Source organism: Giraffa tippelskirchi, chromosome 8, assembly GCF_054371585.1.
Source record: "Giraffa tippelskirchi isolate mGirTip1 chromosome 8, T2T-mGirTip1v1.2.pri, whole genome shotgun sequence".
NCBI classification, from domain to species: Eukaryota; Metazoa; Chordata; class Mammalia; order Artiodactyla; family Giraffidae; genus Giraffa; species Giraffa tippelskirchi.
Genome location: NC_137282.1, coordinates 12691010 through 12718217, shown reverse-complemented (window position 1 = coordinate 12718217; position 27208 = coordinate 12691010). Strand labels below are relative to the sequence as shown.

General features: G+C 41.7%; 1 pseudogene; it reads left to right on the top strand.

Annotated features, from left to right (window-relative positions):
• The first annotated feature begins 545 nt into the window (after positions 1-545).
• On the top strand, positions 546-2348 carry LOC145517363 (small ribosomal subunit protein eS25 pseudogene; annotated as a pseudogene).
• Positions 2349-27208: the final 24860 nt, after the last annotated feature.

Sequence of the window (27208 nt, the reverse complement as noted above, 5' to 3'; positions counted from 1 at the left end):
AAATAGAACTGGCAGGATTTATTGATTGATGGGGTGTCAGGGTGAGAAAAAGATAAGAGTAGATGATAACATCCAAGTATTTTATCATTCTGCCATTCCTCAGCACAGAAGGAATAGCAGATTTTGGTGGGAAATTGATGACTTTGGAATAAGCTGAGAAGCCTAAGAAGCAGGTAGATGGAACTAGCTCTCAGAGGAGAAGAGTTAACTTGAAAACATTTTGAAAGAAAGAACATGGTGGTAAGTGACAGCAGGTGATAAGAAGGTATCACCTGGAGATGGTGTGAAATGAGAAGAGTCCAAGGAAGAAGGAGTCATTGAAAACAACATGAAAAGGCATATGCAGAGAATTAAGACTCCGCAGATGACAGGAGAAGGCTGGTCAGTGAAGTAGTAGAGATCTAGGAAGAAGCAAAGTGAGACAAGTCATAGAATCGAACAGCCATTAAAATAAAATATCAGGCCATCGCAGTATTGTAAAGCAATAATTCTCCAATTTAATTAATTAAAAAATAAAACAAAATATCAGGCCATGATCAGAAAAGATGAAGTCAAACATAGACCGAAGATGTTTGAAGAACAAGTGAGCAGAAAGTAGAAATAACAGAAAACAAGCAAAGAAGGAATTCTAGGCTTGGAAGTTAGGGAGAGTCATTCCCAATTAGACTGTAGATGACACACATAGTAAAAAAAACTATTTGCTCTTCCAAACCTAAGCACTAGTAGCTAGCACAATGTAGGGTCAAGGGAGGACTTTGTTTTTAAGATGGCCCACAGACTTGGTCATAGTTGAATGCTATGCAGAAGGGACCAATGGGGACAAAGTTGGCAACTTGGGAGGGAAAAAGAGAACACAGATGCAGTAAGGTCTAGATCAGGGTCCCCTAACCCCTGGGATCCAATGCTTGATGATCTGATATAATAGTAATAGAAATAAATGTAATGCGCAATAAATGTAATGCACTTGAATCATCCCCAAACCATCCCCCACCCTCAGGCAATGGAAAATTGTCTTCCACAAAATGAGTCCCTGGTGCAAAAACAGTTAGGGACTGCTGGCAGAGTCAGTCAAGAGCTTAGATCTTAAAGAGGGAATGGCCTTAACACAAGAAATGACATCTCTTACTGCAAGACCAGAAATATGGATATGAGAATACGTGCAAATATAAATAGCTTCTGGATGCTGGAAACTGAGGGAGCTTATGCCTCATAGTCTCTTAAAGTTCCAAAAAGTTAAGGAGAGTGGCAGATTTTTGAAATAAGCATCACAGGGAAGGGGGCATAACACTCTACTCAAGGCTACATTATAGTTTAATGCTCTAATGCACAGACATAATTTTATTTTTCTGTCTTTTTTATATGTATCAGTCCCCCTTTAGCATCTGTACTGTCATAGATATAATAGCCCATCTTACCCAGAATTACTATTACTCATTTGACTATCCGCCTCTCTATCTAGAAATAAACTGAGAGTTTAAAAAAAAGGCTTCTAGCCCAGCAGATTGCCTGAAGTATACTGGGTAATTAACAAATATTTGATGAATGATTGAGTAAATGAGTAGATGTTGAATTAGTCCCACCTTCCCAACTCAACTGTAGACTGCATCGTGTCTTAAAGTTGGTAAGCTTCCTCAAAATGAACTGGGCATCTTAGAAACCAAAGTGTTGTTGTAAAAGATCAAGAAATGCATTCTCAGAGAGAAGCTTCAAAGGAGGGGCGAATGGAATACAAAAGCAGCCCTACCCAGGCTCTTCCCTGGTGGTCCAGTGGCTAAGACTCCACATTCACAGTGCAAGGGAACTGGGTTCGATTCCTGATCAGGGAACTAGATCCTACATGCTGCAGCTAAGACCTGGTGCAGTTAAATAAAAAATATGTTTTTAAAAGAAACAGCTTTTTTTCTGTCTGACATCTTAATGAGGCAACAGTGGTAGCAGATGCTCTCCCAGCTTCGCTCTGCCACCCAAGGAGGACAAGAAGAAGAAAGACGCCAGAAAGTCAGCCAAACAAGACAAAGATCCAGTGAACAAATCTCGGGGCAAGCCTGAAAAGAAATGTTCCAGAGGCAAAGTTGGGAGTGAGCTCAATAACCTAGTCTTCTTTGACAAAGCAACATATGACACTCTGGAAAGAAGTTCCCAACTATAAACTTATAACTCCAGCTGTCGTCTCTGAGAGACTGAGAAACCCTGGTTCCCTGACCAGGGCGGCCCTTCAGGAACTCCTTAGTAAAGGACTTAGTACACTGGTTTCAAAGCATAGAGCTCAAGTAATTTATTCCAGAAACAACAAGGGTGGAGATGCCCCAGCTGTGGGTAAAGATGCAGGAACCCAGTCCACCAACTGAATTTGGCAAAATAAAACTATATTAAATCAAAATAAACAAACGGCTCAACCTGTAGCAGAAAATACAATGATGTTCCCCCTCCCATCAGTTCAGTTATGGATTTTTTTTTCAAGTTTTAGGGAAAGTATCCTTTGAGCATCCAGAAGCCTTGGGCTTTCTGCTTCTTAGTGGAATCAGCAGGTGACATGCCAGGGTTATCAGCATCCCTCACCCAATCTGTTTTCTGGCTTCTTGAACCGTCGCCCCCACATTCTATAGAGACTGAGGCCCAGAGAAGGTAACCAGTTAGTGTCAGATGTGTCCCTGCCTTGTACGTTTCTCAGTTCAAAGCCTGGGCTCCCTATTGCCAGCCGTCTGTGCTGACAGAGAGAAAAATCCCTCAGGCAGGTTGTGAGAGGCGGTCTCTTTCTGCCCTGCTCTGAATGTCCCACAGCAAATGCTAGTGACAGGGAAACGTCTTAATACAGTGTGTTGTTTAGCATAATTGATGTGCAGATGCGGCGGTGGGAGAAACAAGCCCAGTTAATTGGTCTCTCAACCTGCATTAGCTTTTGCATCTCAACCAATTAGGCAGGGGCCAGAGGGCCCTGTGCGTGGCCATTAGATCCTGCCATGCGGGGGCTGGAAAGGTGCTGGCAGTCAGGTTCAAACGGCTCCGATGTGCGCTGTGTGCAGCTGCACTGAGGCCAAGCCATCTGTCCATTTAGGAGCAGGAGACCTTAAACAACTAGCCTGGAAGGTGAAAAACAAGGAAGCGGATATTTAGGAGAGGAAAATATGGGCTCTCCCGCGGGCTGGAGGCATCTTCGAATCATCTGGATTTGAAGGGTATAAACCTAATACTAGTTCTACAGCCATCTTCCTAATGAACGCAGAGCCCGTCTCTGTTCTCTGAGCCTCAGCATATTTGGAAATGCCCAGGACATGGAAAGGAAGGGCGTGTTCCAAGGAGACACTGTAAGATCGCTGCTCAAAGTGAGGTCCTCAGATCAGCATCAAGACCACCATCTGGTTGGAGGGTCAGGAAGGCAGACCCCAGATGCACTCCTGACCAGCTGAGTCAGAATCTGCATTTTAATGTTCTTTTATTTATTTATTTGGCTGTGTTGGGTCTTAGTTGCAGCATTCCGGGTCTTTGTTGCATCACGTGGGATCTTCATTGCAGTGCATGGACTTTCTAATGGTCTGCAGGCTTATTAGTTGCTCCATGGCAAGTAAGATCTTAGTTCCCCAACTGGGGATCAAACTCACATCCCCTGCATTGCAAGGTGGATTCTTAACCACTGGGTCACCAGGAAAGTCCCAGAACTTGCAGTTTACCAAGATTCCTAGGCGTTCCATGTGCCTGTGAAAGTCTGAGAAGTAGCGCTCCAGGCCAAGGGGCAGCAAATATATTTTATTGGAACTCAGTATGTCCATTTGCTGATCTCTTGATTCGGTGGCCTTCTTGCTACAGTCATGGGGTTGAGTAGTTGTGATGGAGATCTTGTATCCCACATGCCTAAAATAAAGAGTTGGTTCTTTATGAGGAGTTGGCCCACCCCTGTTCTGGACAGAAAATCTCTGCCACCAATTCATGTGGCTAACATTCCTGTTAGTCCTCAGAGGGCAGGTGGGTGGCAGATGTTAAATTTACTGTATGAACATTGTCACAGGAATTAGGGACAGTGGAGAAAATGTCAGATGATCTTCAATTCAGGTGCTGAGGCATTTGTAAGATTACATAGATACCAGCAAAAGTTGGCCAACACTGAACTTTCTGCTACTTTGAGTCAGATAGCTTGAAGGATTCTTTCTCTCCCTCATATACAGAGTATAAACAAAAAATGACAATCATGCACTCTCAATCAAGCAATCATTGAATTTCTATTTCTCTGTTGCATCTTGAAAGCGTGTTCATGGTGACCGAAAAAGATTCACTTTTTTCTAAATGTACTAAAAGGTTATGTTGATTTTATGTCAATTTGGGGGGATAATTTTATACAGGATGAATTTTGCAAAGAGACTGTATTCTCCCCCAGTTGAATTTCACCAGAGTGAAATGTGAAAACAGATGTGACTGTTCTGCTTTATATATGGCAAAAGGCTTGTTGAAAATACGCATTCCTTGGTGCACAGCATAAAGAGCTTATGCAAAGTTTCCACGAAGACTGCAGTGGTTCTTGGTAAGGAAGAGGCCTGCTCAAGCAACATTTCTGAAATTGCTGAGGCAGTTTGATAAAAGATCCTGGCCTGAAGCTTCTAGACTTGTGCTTGCAAGCATATTAAAAAAAAAAAAAAAGCACCTCCCTGGTTTTGGAAACCTTTGGAGTTTTCCAAGCTAGTGCTTCCCAAGTCAGTCTCTGTCCTTCTATCTCTCTGTCTCTGTCTCTGTCTCTCTTCACACACACACACACACACACACACACACACACACCATCAACAAAAGCCGGGCTGTTAAGACTCCAGATGCGTGTATCAATCATAATTGTACTAGTGCCAGCAGTCATGTAACTGCTTAAAGACCTCAACAGCCTTCTGGCACTTAAAGGGGGAAAAAAATCATCTAATTAATCACAGGTGAAACTGCTTGGACTGTCTCCAAAAGACCCTGAATTTACTGCCAAGCTTTGATGCTAATTTTCTTTCTAAGTAACCCCCTAAAGAAATTTACAATTAGGTAATTAAAGTAATGAATAAAGAGATACTTAGGTAGAGGGGAAAGAGGAGAGGGAAAAGTCCATATTTCCATCCTGCAATAAACACATCTGGGCATGCACCATTTGAAGACCCCAACTTAAAGATCCCCAAGTGGCTTTCTCTTGAAGAATATTTTAAAAATCAATATTTGAAAGACCAAAATGAAGCATACAAATGAAGTTGGAGCAGGTCACTTGGTAGAGTCTGTAAGACAAAGAAGGAAATCTGCCTTCTACCAGATACTTGCTCTTGACTCTTTTTTTTAAGGCCACAGCTTGCCTCCTATTGGGAGGTCAGTGTTGGTTTCTCCCTGTGAGCTGATTGGCTAGCATTACAGGTTGGAGGTTAGCCAATTCCCCCATCTCCCTGCTGTGATAGATCCTAGTTTTCTGAGTTTAATTGGCTGGAAGGAAATTGCTCCCATCTCTGGTCAGGAAGCGTTCAGAGGAAGGCCTTGAATTTTCTCATCCCGGCCCTGATCCTTCCCTCTGTCTCTTACGTTCAATACTGGAACATTCCAGGAATGGGAGCTTTAGTTAATTGGTTGCTTTGGGTTTCAGAGTTAAACAGTAATACCCCTCGTTTAAAGGAATCAGAGTTTCTGCTAGCCTCCAAAGTGCCTAGAGCTTCAATCCTCCCTGGAAGATCTTGTTAGCAAGTCTTGTTCATATTAGGAAATATACTGTGATAAGCATAATGCCTTTTAAAAAGTAATTCAGTATTGTGACTTTTTGAATGAAAAGCTCTTTGTTCTGATTTATATCTTATACTTTCAAGATAGTTTTTATGTTTTTTTGCAAGTCAGATCAGAATAGGTCTCTTTTTCATTTCCTTACTGAGTCCAGCAGAGGGTGGGTACTATTTTCTGACTGTTACTTACTTGCCTCACAGTTTTATATTAACAAGGTATGCAGAAATAGAAGAACAAATACTATATATGAACGCGTATATGTGGGCTTCCCTGGTGACTCAGTCAGTAAAGAATCTGCTTGCAATGCTGGAGACGTCAATTCAATCCCTGGGTCAGGAAGGTCCCCTGGAGAAGAAAATAGCAATCCACTCTAGTTCTTGCCTGGAGAATCTCATGGACAGAGCTGCCTGGCGGGATACAGTCCATGGGGTCACAAAGACTTGGACATGACTTAGCGACTAACCCACCACGTGTGGAATCTGAAAAACTTGGTATAGACGATCTTCTTTACAAAGCATAAATAGAGACACAGACGCACAGAACAAAAGTATGGATAGCAAGGGAGGAAGAAGAGGATGGAATAAATTGGGAGACTGGGATTGACGTATATACACTGTTGACACTATGTATAAAATAGATAACTAATGGGAACTTACCGTATAGCATGGGAAACTCAGTGCTCTGTGGTGACCTAAACGGGAAGGAAATCCAAAAGAGGGGGTATGTGTATGGCTGATTCACTTTGCTGTACAGTAAAAACTAACACAACGTTGTAAAGCAACTATATTCCAGTAAAAATTTTTAAAAGAGAAGGTGCGTATAATGGCTACCCACTCCAGTATTCCTGCCTGGGAATTCCCATGCCCAGAGGAGCCAGACGGACTACAGTCCATGGGGTCGTAAGAGTTGGACATGACTTAGTGACTAAACCAGTAGTAGTTTGTGGGCTTCCCTGGTGGCTCAGTCAGTAAAGAATCCGCTTGCAGTGTGGGAGACTGGGGTTTGATCCCTGGGTTGGAAAGATACCCACTCCAGTATTCTTTCTTACCTGGAGAATCCCCGTGGACAGAGGAGCCTCGCAGGCTGCAGTCCATGGGGTCATAAGAGTAGGACGCAACTGAACAAATAAGCACAGCAGACAGGAGATCATACTAAAGATATACCCTGGAAATTTACTTTGTATTTTTCACCAAGTTAGTGTATGACTTCATGTGTCTACTTTTTTTCCTTCCTGAGGGGGGAGGGGTGAAAATAATAGTCAGAATTTTGATGTAGGAGGTTAGAGATTTCATCCTCTTGAATTCATTTCAGAACTGAGGGGAGTGAGATTCAGAGAGGTAAAATGATTAAAGATGCACAGGTATCAAGAAGGTAATTAAGATTATAGACTCCGAAGCAAGATACATCTGCATTGGTAAACTGCTCAGCTACTTACCAGCTGCAGACCTTAAGAAACAACTTGCCTTCTGACAGTTTTTCCCTGATTTACAAAATGAACCCAATGATGTTCTTGAGTCGGAGTAAAGATTAAATGAGCTAATATAGGTAAGATAATTAGCACTATGCAAACACTAGAAAATAGCTTTTATGAGTTTTATTTATTGATTTTTAATTATCACGCAGTTCATTGTAATTTTATTTTTATGGAATGGATTCTTTTCCATTATTCACAATTCCTTACTCCCTTCCAAGGGAGGTAGGCTCACCCCAAGGGTGGCCTTTGGTTGCTTGGGCCAGATGGAGGGGGTCAGTATTCCTATGTAGAGGAGCTGAACCACAGCTAAACTGCTTTGTGCAGTGAAATGTCACCCATTTAAGAGGCCTCTAAGTCAGACCTTCATCTTCTTCCTAGCCAACCTAGAATGATATGAGATTTGAATCTCATTCTTCATTGAGGAGTGAAAGATTTTTTTCCCCAGAGAAAGTGATGTCAGGATGCGTGAACCCCAGAAGAGAGGTAGAGGGTGGATTAGGGGTCATTCAGCAATTTTGGTTCCTTCTTGGGTCCTCCTGAATCAGCCAGGGTTGAAGGTCCTTATTTACTCAGCCGTCCATCACCCCCACCTACTCCCCGCTCCCAGACGCCTGCGGGCCTAGTTCTCCTCTGAGCCTGTATCTAAAAGGCCGGGGAAGTAGGAGAATCCTGCCAAATAGGAATTAAAAATGACAAAACAGCTGATTAGATCTGAGGTGACAAGAATGAGAAATAAAAGCCATTAGAGCCCATTTGCAACGTGCCCTCGGCAAGTCAAGTTTCAAGGTGTTCCTCCGAAGGTTATTAATGGCATGACGGTGTTTCTCGTGCAGGCATCTGATACGTGAAATCACACCAGTGTACACGCACTGCATTCTAGATGCTAAGAGGGGCCTGCCCTCATTTATTTAGCCTCACAGATTTGAAGAGACACCCTACCTTGGCTATCAGGGCGAGAGCTGGTGTCAGTACCTACTCAGTGCTAGGAAGAACACGTGCCCACAGGTTAACAGTTTCCTTCTACAGCCAGTGTTGGTCGGCCCGTTGGCTAAGCCTGCTCTGCTGCCTAATTTTTGTATGGCCGGTGAGCAAAGAATGGCTCTTTTATTTTGTTTTTCTTTTTAATAATTAATTGTTGGCTCTTCATTGCTGCGTGTGGCTTTCTCTAGTTGTGATGCTCGGCCTTCTCATTGCGGCGGCTTCTCTTGTTGCAGAGCACGGGCTCTGGAGCATGGGCTCAGGAGTTGTGGTGCTTAGTTGCCCCGCTACAGGTGGGATCTTCCCGGACCAGGGATCAACCAGTGTTCCTTGCATTGGCAAGTGGATTCTTAGCCACTAGACCACCAGGGAAGTCTCTTATATTTTAAAATGGTTTAAAAAAAAATCAAAAGAAGAACATACTAGGACATATGGAAAGTTTATGACCTTCAACTACCAGTGCCCATAAATAAAGTTTTATGGGAATATGGTAAGGCTCATTTGTTGCCACAAAATCTATGCTTGCTTTTGTGCTACAACAGAGACTGGGTGGTCCAAACACCTAAATTATTTCATATCTAGACCTTTACAGGAGAAGTTTGCCAATACCTATTCTCTAGGATTTCTCCAATCAAACTGCCTTCCTTTGAAAGTAGGCACAGCTTAGCAGAATACTGTAAGGGTTTTCTGTAGAAGAATATAGCCTGGTTTTAGAGTCATAGCGTGAAAATCAATTATTCTGTGTTTCCCAAGGACAACCACGGAACCCAAAGAGCAGCAAGTTCCTGGTTTTGTGAAAGGTCACTGGAGTTGAGGTCCAACAGCCCCCTATGGCCATCCGGACACACAGGGAAGCAGCAGTTCTAAAAGGCAATGGCAGCATCCTGTTAAAGAACAGAAATCATCACAGGGTGTCAATCAGAAATCTCTCTGCAGTTTGGCACCCTCATATTTTACCTCCATCCATAAGAGATAAGTGAGAGCCCAGGAAAGACTTAATCCTCAATATTTTCGTATCTGCAGCTGCACCATCTGGTGTCCCTATCTCATTCCTAGATCTAGACATTTTGCCAAGCTTTCTCCATGATTTCCCTCCCTCCTCAAAAATGGTTGTGGTTCTCAACCTTCATTGGTAGTTGTGTCCAAGAGATGTGTTATCCTATGGTCTCAGATTGCTTCCAAAATCCTTTTCCAATCAGTATTATTTTTTTATGCACAATTTATTTTTTATTTGGACCATTTTTTAAGTTTTTATTTAATTTGTTACATTATTGCTTCTGTTTTATGTTTTGTTTTTCTTTTTGCATTGAGGCATGTGGGATCTTAGCTCTCCAACCAGGGATCGAAGCCACACTCCTGGCATTGGAAGGTGACGTCTTAACCACTGGACCACCAGGGGAGTCCTTCCTATCAGTTTTTATAAGTGAGGGAAGTTGGCAGTGATCTTGAGATCGAAAACAGTGTGGCTGTAGTTTGGAGGCCAGGACAGAGGATGCTGGTCCAGGAGACTTTGACACCATATCCTCCGAGGATCAGTCATGAAATCCTTCACTCAAAGACGTGTTCAGAAAAGCTGTTAGATGTCAATGACCAGCAGGCTCATCATGCAATAGAACAGATGCACTGCAGGACCCGTGGAAAAAGGACAAACCAAGGGCCTCTGAGGAGGGCACAGCCCTTGGGCAACTTAATGGAAAAGGGGTAAATGGAATTGAGTGGAAAAGTGGGGCTGGAGGATGCTAGTCAGAGAGGGGAATTCATGGAATTTTTACAATAAAAAAAAAAAATCCTTTAAAACCGAGTTATTTAATACCTTCCTGAAATGAATTGGTGGCAGAACAAGTCTTTTGACTTCCTAATTGAATGCTTTTTCATTAAAGTGAAGAGTAGACAAAGGACCTTTAGCCAGTGTCTCAAGAGCTTGAGAGAGGGGATTTTGTCATTATGTTATTTATTTTTAGCTGTGCTGGGTTTCCGTTGCTATTTGGATGGTTCTCTAGTTGTCAAGAGTAGGGGCTATTCTCTAGTTGCGGTACGGGGGCTTCTCATCACGGTGGCTTCTCTCATTGCAGAGCACAGGCTCCAAGGCACTCAGACTTCAGTAGTTGCGGCACATGGGCCCAGGAGTTGCGGCTTCCAGGCTCTAGAGCACAGGTAAATAGCTGTGATGCACTGGATTAGTTGCTCCGTGGCATGTGGGATCTTCCCAGATCAGTGATCAAACCCAAGTCACCTGCATTGGCAAGCAGATTCTTTATACCACTGAGCCACCAGGGAAGCTCACCATTAGATTTTTAGAACACAGAATGGTTCTCTGGGAGTAGCCATGTTTTTGGTGAGGGGGAAGCATGACCAGGAGATGGATTTTGCATCCTGCTCTTTTATCAGAAGAGACACAGTAAGCACAATCTCACTCCTGGCCTAATGGAATCACAGCAGCTTCCGTGTTCAGCGCTGCTCTGCAGGATAAAGTATCTCTGGTTTGCACTGTGGGAGGTGGGCCGAGAGCCACCCAAGGGAGTCCCGAACCAGAGGCAGGAGATGGATCCTGGAATGACTTTTTTCCCCCTTTCATTTCCAGAAGCTCTTTCTCCTAGGTCATCGCAGTGTTTGTTCTCCTTTCCATGGTGCCGAATCTCTTACCGAGGGCTTTTAAGGTTTCTTTCCATCTCACTTGGAAAAAAGTCTATTTTGGATGGTGACCCCATAAACAGAGATGGGAAGAAAAGTGTGGGGTTCATTTAAATGACTTCAAATGGTCTTTTTTTTTTCTTGCCTCTAAAGTTCATTATTTTAAAAAAGCATTGTATGGATATGATGGTACCTGAGTTATAAGTGGGTACCGTCACATCCAACTGGATGGAAATTGTGAAATGCTTGAGTTATGGTCTTGCCAAAGAGCAGGTCGTAGAGGAAGCTGGCAGAAATGGTGCCTGAAAGTGGGGACCGTGACCTAGTACCCAACTTGCAAGTAGTATCATCATCACCTCTGAGCATCACAGGGAAACAGGCTCTCTAAGAAAGAGGCTCCACTTTAAGAAAGGCCCCCTGTACCCCACCTCTGGGGGGTTGCAAGCAGGTAAACCTTTGGAGGTGGAAATTTTACAGGGATGTGTCCCTGCCTTGGGCGTTGTGCACAGCCCTGCATGTGCCGTCAAGTTCCCGTCCTCTGAAAAATGCAAGGACTGTGCATGTCAGTAGGTTATGGCCTGTGCTTCAGGGTAAATCTCCCAGTAATTGAGACCCCTGCCAGCCCTCTCACCTGGTCATCCCACTAATAGAAGGGCACCTTCACCAGAGACTCAGCCGTGAGCATGTTTTTCTGCTCACTGCCTCCCAAATAGCCCAAATGAATCTTCCGAAAGGCTCAAGACCACCTCGAGCAGAGAAAATATCCACAGAGAAATGAAGGCAGGAATGACTGCTCTATGTAGGCATCAATGTCTACTTCTATATATAGAAGGCAGCTGCCCTTTCTCCAGCACGTGGCCTGGAATAGAGAGGTGTCCTATAGGCTGACTACCCTCCAGGAAAAAGAGAAAATGCTAATTGGCAGTATGCAATTATTGCCCTTAAAAGTCTCTTGAACTTGCATCGAATGTGCTTCTGTTGAGACTCAGAGGAAGCAGAGGAAGCCGAGAGTTTCACTTGAGGAGTGTCAGCAGGTTTGAACTCAACCCTCTCCCCTGCTCTCTCCTGCCAGTCACAGGGAGCCTGAAACCCCTCTGAAACTCACCGCGAAGATGATGACAGACGCTCCCCCGAAGACTCACCAGCCGCCAGCAAGTGCATCTTTCTCCCTGTCAACCTGCTATCAAAAGGTGATCCACAGCCAGCTGCAATTGGCTTCATTTGTTAGTGTTCGCAAGCGTGAGGCGGAAGCTCTTTACCCCGAGAAAAGCGAGGATGGGTTCCTGAAATCAGGGACCTGTCATCAAGCCTGAGGTCTGAATGTGCCACCTCCGGCTGGTGACAGAGACCGGCTTGTGCCTCCCTGAGCGCCTGCTTCTTCCCACCTCAAATATCCCATCTCCGGGAAGTACAGTCACAGAGGTGTGTTTTGGATCCAGCACACAGATGCTTTATTTTCTGGTCCAATTTTCTTTCCATCACTACATGCTGCCTCCCTGTGGAGCAAGGGAACCCAGGGACTGTGCCTTTAGAAGCACCTTAGACACATGGCCTCAGGCAGAAGTGGCCCCTCTGTCATCCTTGTCCCCACACACCTTTGTAACAAGCTGGTAATCTAGTGAGCGAATGGGTTCCTGAGCTCTGTGAGCTGCTCTAACAAATTATTGAACCCAAGGAGTGAGCATCCTCTGATTTATAGCCAGTCAGTCAGAAACCCCGGCTTCCCTTGTGGCTCAGCTGTTAAAGAATCCACCTGCAATGCGGGAGACCTGGGTTTGATCCTTGGGTTGGGAAAATTGCCTGGAGAAGGGAAAGGCTACCCACTCCAGTATTCTAGACTGGAGAATTCTATGGACTGTATAGTCCATGGGGTCACAAAGAGTCAGACACGACTGAGCGACATTCACATTCACTTTTCAGTCAGAAACCCAGGTGCAACCTGAGTTTGCAATTGGCATCAGAAGAAGTGGAGGGTGGTCTTGTGGGACTGAGCTCTTTACCCATGGAATCTCCAGGTAGACAGGTTCAGAACTGAGATGAATTTTAGGATGCCCAGTTGGTGTCGCCAGAATTGCTTGGTAGTATGTGGAGGGGGGACTTGCTCCCACACATTGGAATTGGATCCAGAACCCAAAATAGCAGCCCTAGCGAACTAATACAGGGAAGTTGAGGCCAAGCTCTTTCAGTCCTAACAATCTAGGTTCGTGGTTTATAACTTTGAGGATCACACACCCCTCTGAGAAAGTGCTGAAAGCTAGGGACTCTGAAAAAATATGCAAACACACAAAAGTTTGCAAACCATTCATGGCCTCAAGGATCTACCTATGGGTTCTTAGCGTCCTATGGCCCCTGGAAGCTTGGTTGAGGACTGGATCTTTCAATAGGCAGGAATACAAGCAGAATGAAATCCTTGGGCGGGAATGAGACATTTCTGTAGAAGTCAGCCCCTAGCAAGAGTTAACATCTGGAAAGGATGCCATTCTCACTTTAATTCACATTCCCTGAAATTGACTTCAGTCCCTTGTTGCAAGAAAAACAAATTGATCCTTGGATTTTTTTTTTTTATTTCCTAATTGGATTTAAAAAAATTTATTGGCATATAATTGCTTTAGAGAGTGAAGTAAGTCAGAAAGAGAAAAACAAATATCATATGTTAACACATATATGTGGAATCTAGAAAAATGGTACAGATGATCCTTGGATTTTTACGAAGTATCTTTGCACAGCAGAAGACCCCCCCTGCCCAGAGCATTTTTACTACTTTTCTGGCTTTGCTTGAAAATATGAATAAATGAGCTGAAACTTAATATGCTATGATTTTCAGGGAAATGTCCCTTTTCTGCCCAGATCTAAAGGATGAAAGCATTTGGCCATGTCACTTATTTGTGAAGGCACGTGGTATGTGATTGGCTTAGGGAGAGAGTGACCGAGGTTCTAGTTCTAAAGACTCAGGGGTGGACTAGAAAACTCTTAAGATTTATCACGTTTACCCTCAGTCTTCCCACCCGGCTCGCCCACTTCTTGGTCTAGCACTTAGCATCACCCCCAGCACTTCCGGTTCTCAGCTCTCCTCCACACTCTCTTTCTTGGGTCCCCACCTCCACTTCCTCATCATGTAAAATCAGCAGGTTGAAAAGATCTCAATGGTCCCTTCCGACTAAAAAAAAAAAATTCTATGATTTTATGATTCTCTGAATCCCAGTGCTGCGGTAACTCTAATTTCAGGCTTGTCTTGAATTGTTGGCTTTGCTTCACAGAGCAGCAGAATAGCTTATGCTGCAAAATGCATCCCAGAGAGGAGCGCCCCAGAGACCAGAGCAGGGCAAAAGCAGGCGCAGCTGATGCAGAGCACAGCAGCCTGACCGGGCGGAGGAGGAGGGAGCGGGAGTGGGCCGTGTCTGTGGGTTGTAAAAAGCTTTGCTCGGCAATTCGGTTATGCTGATAATTGCAGGGCAGGGGAAGCTGAGAGTGAGATGGTGGTGGAGGTTGCGGTTAAAAGCACTGTTCTAGGGGCTTCTCCCTGTCTTGATTCTCTTGAACAGTTGGGGGAGCCAGCAGAGAACTAAGGCCTATCCTTCAAGGGAGCAAGTTGGCTTCCTTACCTACCTCATGGGTCCTGTGCACAGTGCTGTTTTTTGTTTTGATTTTGTGTGTGTGTGCGTGTGTTTACAGCCCTGGCAAGTAGCTCCCCTTGACATGAGAGGAAAAGCCATCGACTTGCCCTTCCATTTAAGGGACCATGTGTTCTCAGACAGTTCTATCAGACAGAAGGCTAAGTAATGCACAATTTAAAGAACTTCTGTAAGAACTGCATGACATAAAATGGAGGTTGTCGTATGCTAATCCAGTGAAAGAAGGCACAGCAGAAGCCCTAGCTCTATAGACAAAAGAACTGTTTCATTAATAAGATCTAGGGACTTCTCTGGGGGTCCAGTAGGTAAGAATCCGAGCATCCTCTCAGGGAGAGCAGGTTAGATCCTTGTTTGGGGAACTAAGATCTTGATGTTGTGCTGTTCAGCAAAACAAGACAAACCAACCAACCAACCCCTCCAAAAAATGATCTAGCTTTGCACTTGGCACTTAATGAGACCTGATAGCCAACTCTCCTTAACTCACGGCTTCCCTAACTTTAAAGCAGTGTAGAATTACAATTGTAATAACAATTACAGGGTGAATTGGGATGATAATAATAATATTAGTTTTCTTTCAAAAGAAAAAGGAACCACATTTTCCAAAAACCTGTTTATTCTTGATTCTGAAGACTTTTCTCCTTGACTTTCTCTCCCATGGCGTTTGCTGGGTAAACAAGTTCTGGTCACAATAGTTGCTAATGATATTTTCAAATGTTAATGTTCTGAACCAGACCCCCATAGCAGCTTTTTAAATCACTTAGTGAAGAATCACTCACCCTGGGCCACCAAGGAGTGATTTTGCCTTCTTTTAATGTTTCCAGTGGACATCAAAACAATGGTGAAGCTAACTGATCTGTCTTTCATGAGGTTGCCACAAAAACAATTCCAAGTATAGCACAGGTGAAAATATGTGTCACATCAGTCATATATAAATACATGTTGCAGAGATACAATGGATAGCTTCAGGTGATGGAATTATGAATGATTTCTGGCATCTTTTCTTTATGATTTTTCCCCCAAGTTTTCTTCAATGAGTGTATACTTTTCTTTTGAATGCTAAAATAAAGAATAAAATTGTCCCTAACAATCATTTAGTTAGTGCAGCATTTTCGTTCACCCATAATCTTTTCTCTCAATTACAATTACAGCTCTTTTTACTAAAAGGCTCCAGTGGCCCTTTAATCCAAAGGATGGTCTTTCCCTGAGGTGTCCATTTCCTTAAATACACCCGGGAGAAGCCAGCCTGAAGTGTGTTAAAAGATAACTGAGGCAAATTAAAAAATGTTAAGAGTTTATTTGAGCAAAAATCAGTTTGAGTCAGGCAGCACCAAACCAGAAGTAGTTAGGAGTGCTCCAGGAACAGGGGCTAGGGGAAAGATTTTATAAGAAAGCCACAGAAGCAAAACAAGGAAATTGTTGGATTGGCTATAGCTTAAGCATTTGCCTTATTTGGAAGAAACACACTGGCTGTTTGTGATTGGCTGTCCTTCGGCTTTGATTTCTTAACCTTGAGGCATTTCAGGCTAAGTTTTGATTAGCTTGCTGGGCTTCTAAAGACATGAAAGGCATCTCAGTCTAATGGCCTCTTTGTTTCATTAAACAGGTGGATTAGTTAATGTCCAGAGCCTTGTGGGATGACAGCGTGAGAGTCAAGAAATGCCCAGGAGCTTTAGAAGTGTCTTGGAGAATGAGGTGCCAAGGAACTTTGAACATAACCGATGGTCATTTGTGGTGAGCTACAAAAATCTTTCTTGGGGTTGATCTCTCCAGAATACCGGAGCAAAGAGATGCAATTATCATCAAGGAGTGAGAGGGTGAGTAGGGTTAAAAAAAAATAGCATGTGGTACTCTCACTGCTACAGACAATTCCAAGGTCTTGGTGAAGGTCATGAGGAAGCCTGATGTTCTTTGGAAAGAACCTGCAATGATGTAAGGGCAAAGCATGTTCACCTTCCCCGTTAAGATAAAAATTAAGACCTCAGAACAAGAAACATGTAAACAAACTGAGAAACCCACATCTGATCCAAGAACTTGGCTTCCAATGCCTAATTTCTTAACTTGCCCCTAACAGGCAGGGAGAAACTAAACACCTCACCTCCTGGGTGGCTAAGGGCTTTTTCTTTTAATTCCACACTTTTGACTGATTTTATTTATTCTTTGGTTTAAGAAAAGAGAGAGAAATAGAAAAAGGAAAAGGTCTGTGACCATGTGCAGATCTCTTCTAGGGGGAACAGGGCCCCTGACTGTTAGCAGAGGAGTTGTATGTGTGTCCAATTCTACCTGAAAGCCAGCCCTGTTTTCTGCTGCCTTGTGGCAGACACATGAGTGATTTATTGCTTCTAACGTCTCTTAGCTTGTAATAAAGTTTTCAGCAGCTCTTTGTAGCTGCTGCAACCTCTGCCCCTACAAACATTCACATACACACACACACACACACTGACTTCACTTTGTTCTTTTTTCCCATAATGTCAACTCATAAAGCTTTCATCAAGTCAACCAGCTGGAAAAATCCCATTGCTGAAAGAAGCATTCATTCGGGGTGGTAGAGGCGAGCCGTTGGGCAGGAGAAAGGCGTGGTAGACAAGGTGGAGAAGGGAAGAAAGTAGGCGGATGGGAGAAGTGTGTTCTATGTGGGGAAGTGAGTGTAGGCCTCCCAGGGGTGTGCCCTCTTGATGAAAGATCTCCTTGCCTTCTTATACGTGCCTGCCAACACCCACAGAAGCTGACAGGTCTGTCATTATAGGAATGGAGGATGGAATTCATAATATACAAATTCGAGGACTCTAATACCCCACGATGATGAGAAGGCTTAAGCGATGCTGATTTTCCCTCCCTGTGTTATATATAGTCCAGCATCTCTGTGAGGCGCTTGCTTTCTACTTCCTTCCTCCCATGTCCCTGCTCTTGCTGGGTCTCTACCTCCAGCTCTGATACAACCTGCCGTGGTCATCCCAACCACTGGACCCCCTCCGGCCCCTTAGAGCCTTCTCAGCCTCCTCATTTAAGGCTAGCCATTATACGGCTTCTGTCGATTACCTTTCCTTTTGAGTATAGCTCGTGTTTCCTTATTGAACATGTTTAGTAATTCTAGATTGCATCCTGGACACTGTAAAAGATAATTGTAGGGACTGAAGGTGCTTTTGTATTCCTATCCCTCCAAAGAATGTCGATATTCTGCCTGTGTGCTAACAGTCTGAATTTTCAGGCCTCAATCACCAAACTCTGCTTCTCTGTAAGAACACCAGCTAATATCTCCATTTAGTTCTTTAGACCTACTTGACACTTGGAATCTGTCCTGTACATGTGTAGGGCAGACACAAACTGGATATTTGGGATGTTTATGTACAGAATCTGTGATTCTTGCTCTCTTTATATCTATTTTCTAAGGCACGCCCTCTCACTTCCTGGCTTCTGTGGTCATTCCTATGGTTCTTCAGTCTGCAAAATGGCACGAGTCTATCAGAATTTCGGTTACTTTACATGAGGCCAAACTAAGGTCTACTCTCAGCCAACAAACCTTAAAAAAGAAAAAAAATTTCATCCAATTCACCTTCTGTCAAGTATAGACCTCCATGCTAGTTCCTGGCTTGGGTAGGAAAAACATAAATGTCTTTGGGTAGCCATTTTTTATATTCTGTCCAGAATTAATAATTCTCACCCATAAAGTAGTTGGCCCAATAGGAGCTTATTATCCTTCCTGGAAACAGAATCTTGCTACTCCCTTTTTTTCAGCTAAAGATTTTATTTTTAATTTTATATAGTAGATTTACAACTCCTACTTTTTAACAGTAGAAAAAAATGCCCACTGACCCTAATAATGCCACATTTTGAGTTGTTTAGAAAATAATTTTAAAAACTTAAAAAACAAAATTCCATACACTACACTTTTAATAGAGTGTGAGATTTCATTAAGAATTTGTTTTCAACATTTATGGATTTTACTGGGAATAAGTTATTCTTATGACCCTATAATCTCCATTTGGCTTCAGAGAAAATACAATCAAATCAGAAAAGTAAGACTTGGCCATAACAGATAAGCAGCAGCATGCCACAGCACAAATAAATACTGACCAGGTGATGTAATAATAAATACTGAGGAGGAGGAGGCCTTAATGGACTGAGGTAGTTCAGGAAGTCTTCCTGGAGGAAGTAGAAACTGAGCTAATCTTGAAGGAAAAGGAAAGACTTAAATAAATGAACAAAAAATGAAATAAATTTTCAAGAGGGGAATAAAATCACAGTTTGATTTAGGGATAATAAGTAGACCAGTTAGGCTAAAATAGAGAATTCAAGTAGAGAAATAATGACATGTAATGCTAGAGAGTAGAAAACCACGGCTCCAAAGAAAAGTTCTTTGCATTCCATGTTCTTATGAGCAACAGAACTGAAGTCCATGATACAGGTTACATGGTAAGCTCAGGACATGATTTAAAAAGAGTACCCTGTGGTTTTCCTTTTGGCTGTGTTCTGAAATGACAACTGTAAAATTATGGGAAGGACCCATAACCTTTTGACTGAGGGCAAGTGAAGTCTCTACCTAGTAGAAGACTTCCTGAGTGGCAAGTACCTGTAAAAGAGGTAGGTTTAGAAAGGACACTGGAACTAGTCTTGAACTACCCAGAAAGGAAAATTACCTTACCCTGACTCACTCTCTCGAGTCTCCACTTTTACTGTTTCTAGAAGATCCCTCCCACAAAGGACAGGCTGGAAATGAGGTAAGGAGATACTCAGACTGTAAGTTCTATAAGATCAAAGACACACGCATCCACGTGGTTCCACAGCCATGAACTCTATAGCGCCTGGCATCTAGTGGACACGGGACAAGCATGGGCATGTGTTGAAGATGAATGAGCTAGACCCATATGAGCTAATTGCATCTTACTCTCCCTGCTTATTTTCCTCATTTAAAAAAAAAAAATTCCCCTTACCTTATCTCTCCCCCTCTCTCTTTGGTTTGTTAAACATAACTCAACCTATCAGTTTAGGGTTAAGCATTAATTAACATTGAGCAGTGGCAGTAGGAGTAGAAATTAGGGTCAAATCCTCAAGGAGAAGGGAACTCCAGGGTCACAAATTTTGTCAAACTTGGAGTCTCTGGGTTTACTGGCATTAAGGAAAATGAAAACTTCCTCGAGGGGTAATTCAAAATGCTCTTTATTTTAAATTTATTTCAACCGTGTGAACGTGGTGTCATCATTCATACATTAAATAGGGGGAGAATGAGGTCCAGGGAGATTAAGTACCTCACCCAACACACAGCTAGAGGGTAACAAAGCTAGCAGTTACAACCAGATGCCACTCAACTAGATCATTAATTAGAACCAAAAACTTGAACTCACAGGCTTGGTGAGGTGTCATGTCAATGACAGAGTCTAGAAATAAAGGGGTGATGAGTTGAACAGGCTAGTGGTGGGGTCCACAGTGGGGAAGACTGGGGTTTAATGATGAGATTAGTAACATCAAAATGTTTCCTCTTCTTGACATAGTCCACAATAAATAGTCAAAGAGTAGAATCTGGCTGACTAGATAAAATTTAGAACAAATTTTCTTGAATCGTCTCAGTTATTAGAGCTTACTACAGGAAAAACAAAAGGCTGTAAAGAAGTCTTCAGCTGTCATAATAAGGAAATTGCCATGCTCTCCCTTTTGGAAATTCAGCATTTCCTATTATCACCTTTTCCCCTTCCCCAGTATTCCAAATTAAAATTAAATTCAGGCTAAAGCACATTTCAGATCACTGAAAACCCAGAATTCATCTCCACTGGATTTATCTCCATAAACAGGATAATGGGCAAGAAGGCTGAATTTGGTCCCTATTTTTCTAATTTAGTTAACTCATTCAACAAAATTTATTGAAGACTTACTGTATCCCAAGCATTTTTTCCAGGCATGCAGGTCATAAGACGCAATCTTTACCCTCAAGGAGCTCATAGTACAATCATGTGATCTAAATTGTGACTTCCTTTCCTTAGACTTGATTCATCTGCAAAACAGAGAGAACAATTCTCATCTTTTTGTGAGAGGCTAAATATTCCCTTAGTTGTCAAAGCAGCCTGTACTGCATTGCAGAATGAAAAGTAACCCATGAGAAAATTATTTTTACCTTTTACACACTGCTTCATTTAACAGTCAATAAGCTAAACCTAAACTCTATGGATAAATTAAGCAATTTTCTGCCAAATGCTCTGAATTCCTGTGAGGCAACTAGCAGCATAATATGAAATCACCTCCTCTTCTTACAAGAAAGGGCCTTGTTTCACAGGCTTGGTAAGTATGACATTATTTAGGATTAAGCTTGTCTATAAGTAACAGGGACACAGAAAAGAGTAATTTAAATAAGGTTTATTTCCCTCTCACATAAGAATAGTTGAAAGAAGATAAGCCCAATGCTCAAACAGTAGTTCTAAATTGTCTGGATGTAATTAAGCTCTTTCTATAAAATCCAGGATGTAGTCTTTGTCCACTTGGCTCAAGAGAGTTGTCATCATTCAAGGCATCACATTTATTTCAAAGTAGCAAGGTGGACAAAGAGAATCAGGAAAGCAAACCCTCTTCCACATGACCTCTCTACTTGCAGTTGCTTGGTGAAAACTTACATGGTCATGCTTAGCTGCAAGGGAGGCCAGGAAACATTTGTTAGTCAAGGCACAACGTGTCTGGCTAAAAATCAATTTTCCTTTGAGAGAGAAAATTAGGACAAGTACTTAAAGGCAACTAGCAGGATCTCCCACAGGGAGCATCAGACAGACTACTGATGCATGTTCATTGTCATCTCCTTTCCTGAGTGCTACCATCTGCTACTGACTAGAAGAACAACAATGCCCAGCCAGTGGTTGTCAAACTTTAGCAGACTTCAGAGTCACTTGTTGAAACACAGATTGCTGAGACCCAGCCCAGGACTTTCTTGTTCAGGAGGTTTGAAGTGGGACAAGATAATTTGCATTTCAAGAAGGTCCCAGGTGATACTGATGCTGCTGGCCTGGAAATCATTCCTGAGAATTCTTGCTCTAAGCAAATGGAGGAGAAGGGGATAACAGAGGATGAGATGGTTGGAAGGCATCACTGACTCAATGGACATGAGTTTGAGCCAGCTCCAGGAGATAGTGAAGGACAGGGTAGCCTGGCGTGCTGCAGTCCATGAGGTCACAAAGAGTCAGATACAACTTAGAGACTGAACAACAACAACAAGCAAATGGAAAAAACAGGAGCAAGAGGAAAAAGAGGGAAAGTAATAGATTGTGAGTATTAATGACGGGGTGGGCAACAGAGAGTAGAACTGATAAATAAGAATAGCATCAAACCATTGAGATGGGAATGCTATACGCTAGCACCTCTAACTCACCTCCCAAGCCTTGGAAGAGTTCTAGTTCTCCAGTACATTTGGGCACATCATGTAACCTAGACATTGTTGTTCAAGAGATCCTGGTTGTGCCCTGGCCTGCTCAACCTGCCTTTGTGGAATTAGCAGAGGCCACACTTTATAGCTCTAAATTGCTGAAATCTGATGTCTTCCTTACTTCTAACATACTATCAATGGCCCCATTGGAATTGCTGACCTATAACCTGCTGGGATATTTGACTCAAGTTTCTCCTTGAAAGGTAAAAAGATGACAACAAAATTAGCCATAATCACCTTTCCCTCCCCTATAGTCTCATAAAATCAGTGACCTGGAAGATCCTACTTTCCTCATCATCTCACCAGAGTCCCCTAATCATGGCTCCTCCATGTGTGGGGTTGCCAAGGATGCTAAGTCAGAAACTTAGCCCTTGATCAAGACGGACAGTGACATTCTCCAGATGGATGGGACATCTTACTTTATCACTGGGGGTTTGTTTTTTTTCTATTTGTTTTATGAGTTTTCTCACCCTAAACATAATTTTACACACATAAACATAGCTTTGATGAGCCCTTACTTTGTATTGATACATGCTACCTGCATGCTTTTGAACTGTGGTGTTGGAGAAAACTCTTGAGAGTCCCTTGGACTGGAAGGAGATCAAACCAGTCAATCCTGAAGGAAATCAATCCTGAGTATTCATTGGAAGGACTGGTGCTGAAGCTGCAGCTCCAATATTTTGGCCACCTGATGCGAAGAACTGACTCATTTGAAAAGACCCTGATGCTGGGAAAGATTGAAGGCAGGATGAGATGGGGATGACAGAGTATGGGATGGTTGGATGGCATCACCGACTTGATGGACATGAGGTTGAGCAAGCTCCGGGAGTTGGTGATGGACAGAGAAGGCTGGTCCATGGGGTTGCAGAGTTGGACACAACTGAGCAACTGAACTGAACTGAACTGACCTGCATACTTCGGTTATCTATGTATGTATATCCTCCATCCCACGTGAGTGCCTGAAGGATCCAGCATGTTGTTGTTGTTTAGTCACCCAGTCGTGTCCAACTGTTTGGACACCATGGACTGTAGCCCACCAGGCTCCTTTGTCCAGAATCCTCCAGGCAAGAATACAGGAGTGAGTTTCCATTTCCTTCTCCAGAAGGATCCAGCATACCGCCTGACATCTAGGCAATATGAAAGTGTTGAAGTGTTGATACCGAGCTGGAGTTTTTTTGTATACAGTTTGTCAACAAGGCTTTGAGAGTCTCTGCTGGTTCCCCTGTCAACAGCTCCAGGCCTTACCAGCACCTGTGACCACTGGCAGATCCTGGTCTCATTCTCTTTACCCCTCCCTCATCTGAAAAAAGACAGCATGCAAAACAGTGGGCATACTGCTTTTAGAAGAGTGGTGGGCCCTAGTGCAAGTCTTTGGCAGGGACAGAGGTAAAAGGGACAGAATACAAATTCCTAAAGATTTTCTGTGCAGGAGGAATGGCAAGTGCCTGAATGCCACCAAGGAAGCCCAAAGGCAACCACAATCTCATGGACTGATCTTGACTTATCGGACTAGAGCATGATCAATACTTTATAGGGTTGCTTTATAGTGTGGTGTGAGTTTGCACGTGTCTGTGTTGCACGTAAAATATAGGATTAGATCTACCAGCTTCATTCCTTCTCTATTTCTGCTCTAAATCATCACCTCCCTTTACAAGGCTGCCATGTCCAAGACCTCTTGGAAATGACTTACTGAAAGATCTTCGAAGGAGGCATAGAAAATAAAGAAAATACTAATCCTCTAACAACTTGCTTCTTCCTCCTTCTTCTCTGTTCCTGTATTTGGCATTAGAAAGCTAAAGCTCAGCCAGAAAACCCAAACAAATTAGTTTTAAAATCACCCATATATCAGGTGCCGGGCCGTCTGTGGGAAACAAAATTGATCTGTTTTAAAGACTTGATTGGGCTTAGGAAGATAGTTCCCTGAGCTCTGTTTATCTGCCCTAATCAGCTGCAATTTTTTTTTTCAGTCTCATTTAACTTTTCTTGCCACAGGGATAAAATAGTGAGAACAATAAAAAGATAGGGGGGTAGGTAGGAGGAATTAAAGCGCTCCTGTGTGAATAGGTAATTTGATTCACTGTTTACATTGCTGGTAGAGATATTTAAACAGTTGACCTACTGATGACCCTTCAAATTGAGATTTCAGAGAAAAATTTAAAACCAAATAAACTTTAAAGTAATGAAAACTATTTTGTGGACTCTAAACTAATCCAGGTGGTCAGACTAGGAAGGGGTTGGGCAGGGGTCATTATTCAGGAGGGATCTATAAAGATCTAGTTTTTCTTTTTGCTGTTTAAAAGCCATTTTTAATAAGCATCAAAAATGTATGGCAACTTATTGTGTGTAATACCTCACATTGGGCAACTAAAATACAGCTGGAGAGAAGACAGAGTATAACACACACAGAAAAATAGTATATCTTTTTATGTTCCAAGTACCAAATGTTATACCCAGTAATAATGTAAAATGTTGAGGATTATGTAAACTGGGAAAGATTACTGCAAGGTGTGATGTTCAAGAAAGATTTTACATAGTGAGAGAGACTCTTTTAGGTTTTTGCTTGATATATAAAACTCAGAACAGAGGTGGTTGTTATTCTAGGAAAAGGAAAAGGCATAAGTTTAGCTAAGAAAAGAGAAAGCACTAGAGATTACTGTGTTACTAGCTGCTTAGCAAAGTAATAGCAGAATTGCATGGAGGATTTGGGGGAAGGATGGTAATGTAAATGAAACTTTACAAAACTCCCATCCTAAACACTACTGAAAAGAGCCCAAAAGAAGCAGAAGAGAAAACTACTTTATTATTCCGAATGGAGGGAGTGATCTACTTTATATCATTAAGCCGTCAGAAACATGTGTCAGAGACAATCTGATCCAAATTGAAGTGAGTCATCAAATGCTGACGACCCATCTTCAGTTCCTAAGAGATCTATGCGGTGTCTGGGAAGATTAAGAAATTCTGATGTGGGGCCTAGAATCTTCACAACAGTGCGAAAACCTCTTTGGTATTATTACTGTTCTACAGTTTGTGAGTCGCCCACCCGGCAGGCATGGGATTTTATTTTAACATTATTTTTCCCCTCCTACCATTTCGCTGTGGCTTCTCCTTTGTCCTTGGATGGGAAGGTATCTCTTTTTGGTGGGTTCCAGTATCTTCCTGTCCACAGTTGTTCAACAGCTAGTTGCGATTTTTTTTTGTCAAGAAATTCTGTATAATAATTTTCTAAAGACTCTGATCCTCAATTTATGAAAATGAAGATTGAGTATGTGAATTAGCCATAAGCAAAAAAGCGGACAACTTACTTTGGTTGTTTCTTTCCTGACTGAGGTCAGACACACCCTGGAAGCCCAGCAGTGGGGATAGAAGTTTGCATAGTCATGCCGCAATTTTTTCTCTATAACGTGACTTCCTAATGGTGCCAGAGGCTGACTGCAGCAAAGACAAACTCTTCTTAATGTGAAGAACGTGGTGTGAAGCAGAAACAGCCCTGGTAGGGTTGTTTCCATTACTGCAGAGAGACTGAATTTGCACCAAATTCTTTAGCTGCCGATGGCTGTAGCTCCACCACCACTGACTATGGAACAACTGAACTAATCATTTCAATCTATCATCCAGGCTCCAGATCAAATTTAAAGGGGAGATTAAAATGGTATACAAGTCAACTGAAAATAGAAACAAGAAGAACTCACTTCAGTTGGGTAAACTGCATGCCCAGAAAAGGTTTCTCTGATGTGTGGCAGCCATCACAATATTGTAATTATCCTCCAATTAATATAAATAAATAAATTAAAAAAAATAATGAATCAGAAAACAAACAATACAAGCAAGCAAACACAAACCTTCCAAAGAAGAATATTTGGAATAAGCTAATTTAATGTGTATAAACACAAAGTTGGGCTCAGGTAATTTTGCTAATCATATTGAAGGAAAAGATTGTAGATATCTAATTCTTCAAGGTCCAAGTATGTAATATAGAGAATAATAAATGAGATATAACTTAATAATTTAGAGTAGTAATAATAATTTCACTAAAAGAGCCAAACAAAGATAGAACAAAATCCAGATAGCAAAATGTAAATGATCTAATTTCTGCATCTTTAGTAGAAAATGATCTATCAATATTATTTGCTTTCTCAATTTCACTAAGCGATAATTATAAACACATCAAATATTCACAATCAGAAGACACAAAGTGCAGTTCACAAAAAACTGACACATAAGGAACGTAAGCATATAGCAAAAGATACACAAGCAAGCACAGACCACAAGGCAATAAGAAAATTATCTCAAAATAAAAGTAAATGGTGTATACTATATAATTTTAAACTCTGTATATCAAGCTTCAAATCTCATAAATAAAAATATACTTATCAATACCTTTTACATGTAAATGCTACATTACTTTAAAAAGTTGATCATATAAAATTTGAAAAAAAATTTAAATAAATTCCAAAGATAACTAGACACTTTTTTTTACCACAATGCAACACAACAAGAAATATCAATGAATAACAGAAGTACAAATAATTCATAAACAGAAATATTTAAAACACTAATAAAAGCCTCTGGGGTCGCAAAGAGTCAGACACGACTGAGCAACTGAACTGAACGGAACTGAATAAAAACCTCAGGTCAAAGAGAATGTCAAAATCTTAAGCATCAAACAACAATAAAGGAAACTTCATATTTGAAATTAGTGAATGTGAACAAAATTGTACTCAGAGGAACATTCATAGCCTTAAACAGCATCATTTCTAAACAAAATGGATATACATAATTAATATTTAGCTCCAAAAGTTGGAAGTGTAAGTAAGAAGATCTAAATAAACATAGGAAATAAATTCTGATGAATTAAACCTAAAGTCAAAAACAGATAACCAACAAGGACCTGATGTATATCACAAGGAACTCTGCTAAATATTCTGTAGTAACTTTTAAAAATAAAGAAAAACTCCAAAAGTCGATGAATTAGGGTTTTGTAAAATCTAGCAGCAAAACAGCTGAACTAACTTATCTATCAGGAAATAAAAAATAAAACACAAGTTTACAATTACACTACTGGACAAGATAAAGGGTATATATCTACAGATTTAATGGACGTTGGAAGACTTTTTTAAAAAGCCTTCATTTGCTACTACACTAGTAAAATTGAAAAGTGGATAAAATACAGCTATAAAATTAATAAATAATGATATGTAATATACAGTAAAGACAATATAGTCATTAATGTTGTAATGACTTTGTATGGTAACAGATGGTAATTAGACTTGACATAGTAATCATTTTGTAATGTACAAAAACATCGAGTCTCTATGTGATACACCTGAAATGAACATTATAAGTCAGTTATATCTCAATACATTTTTAAAAGAAATATAA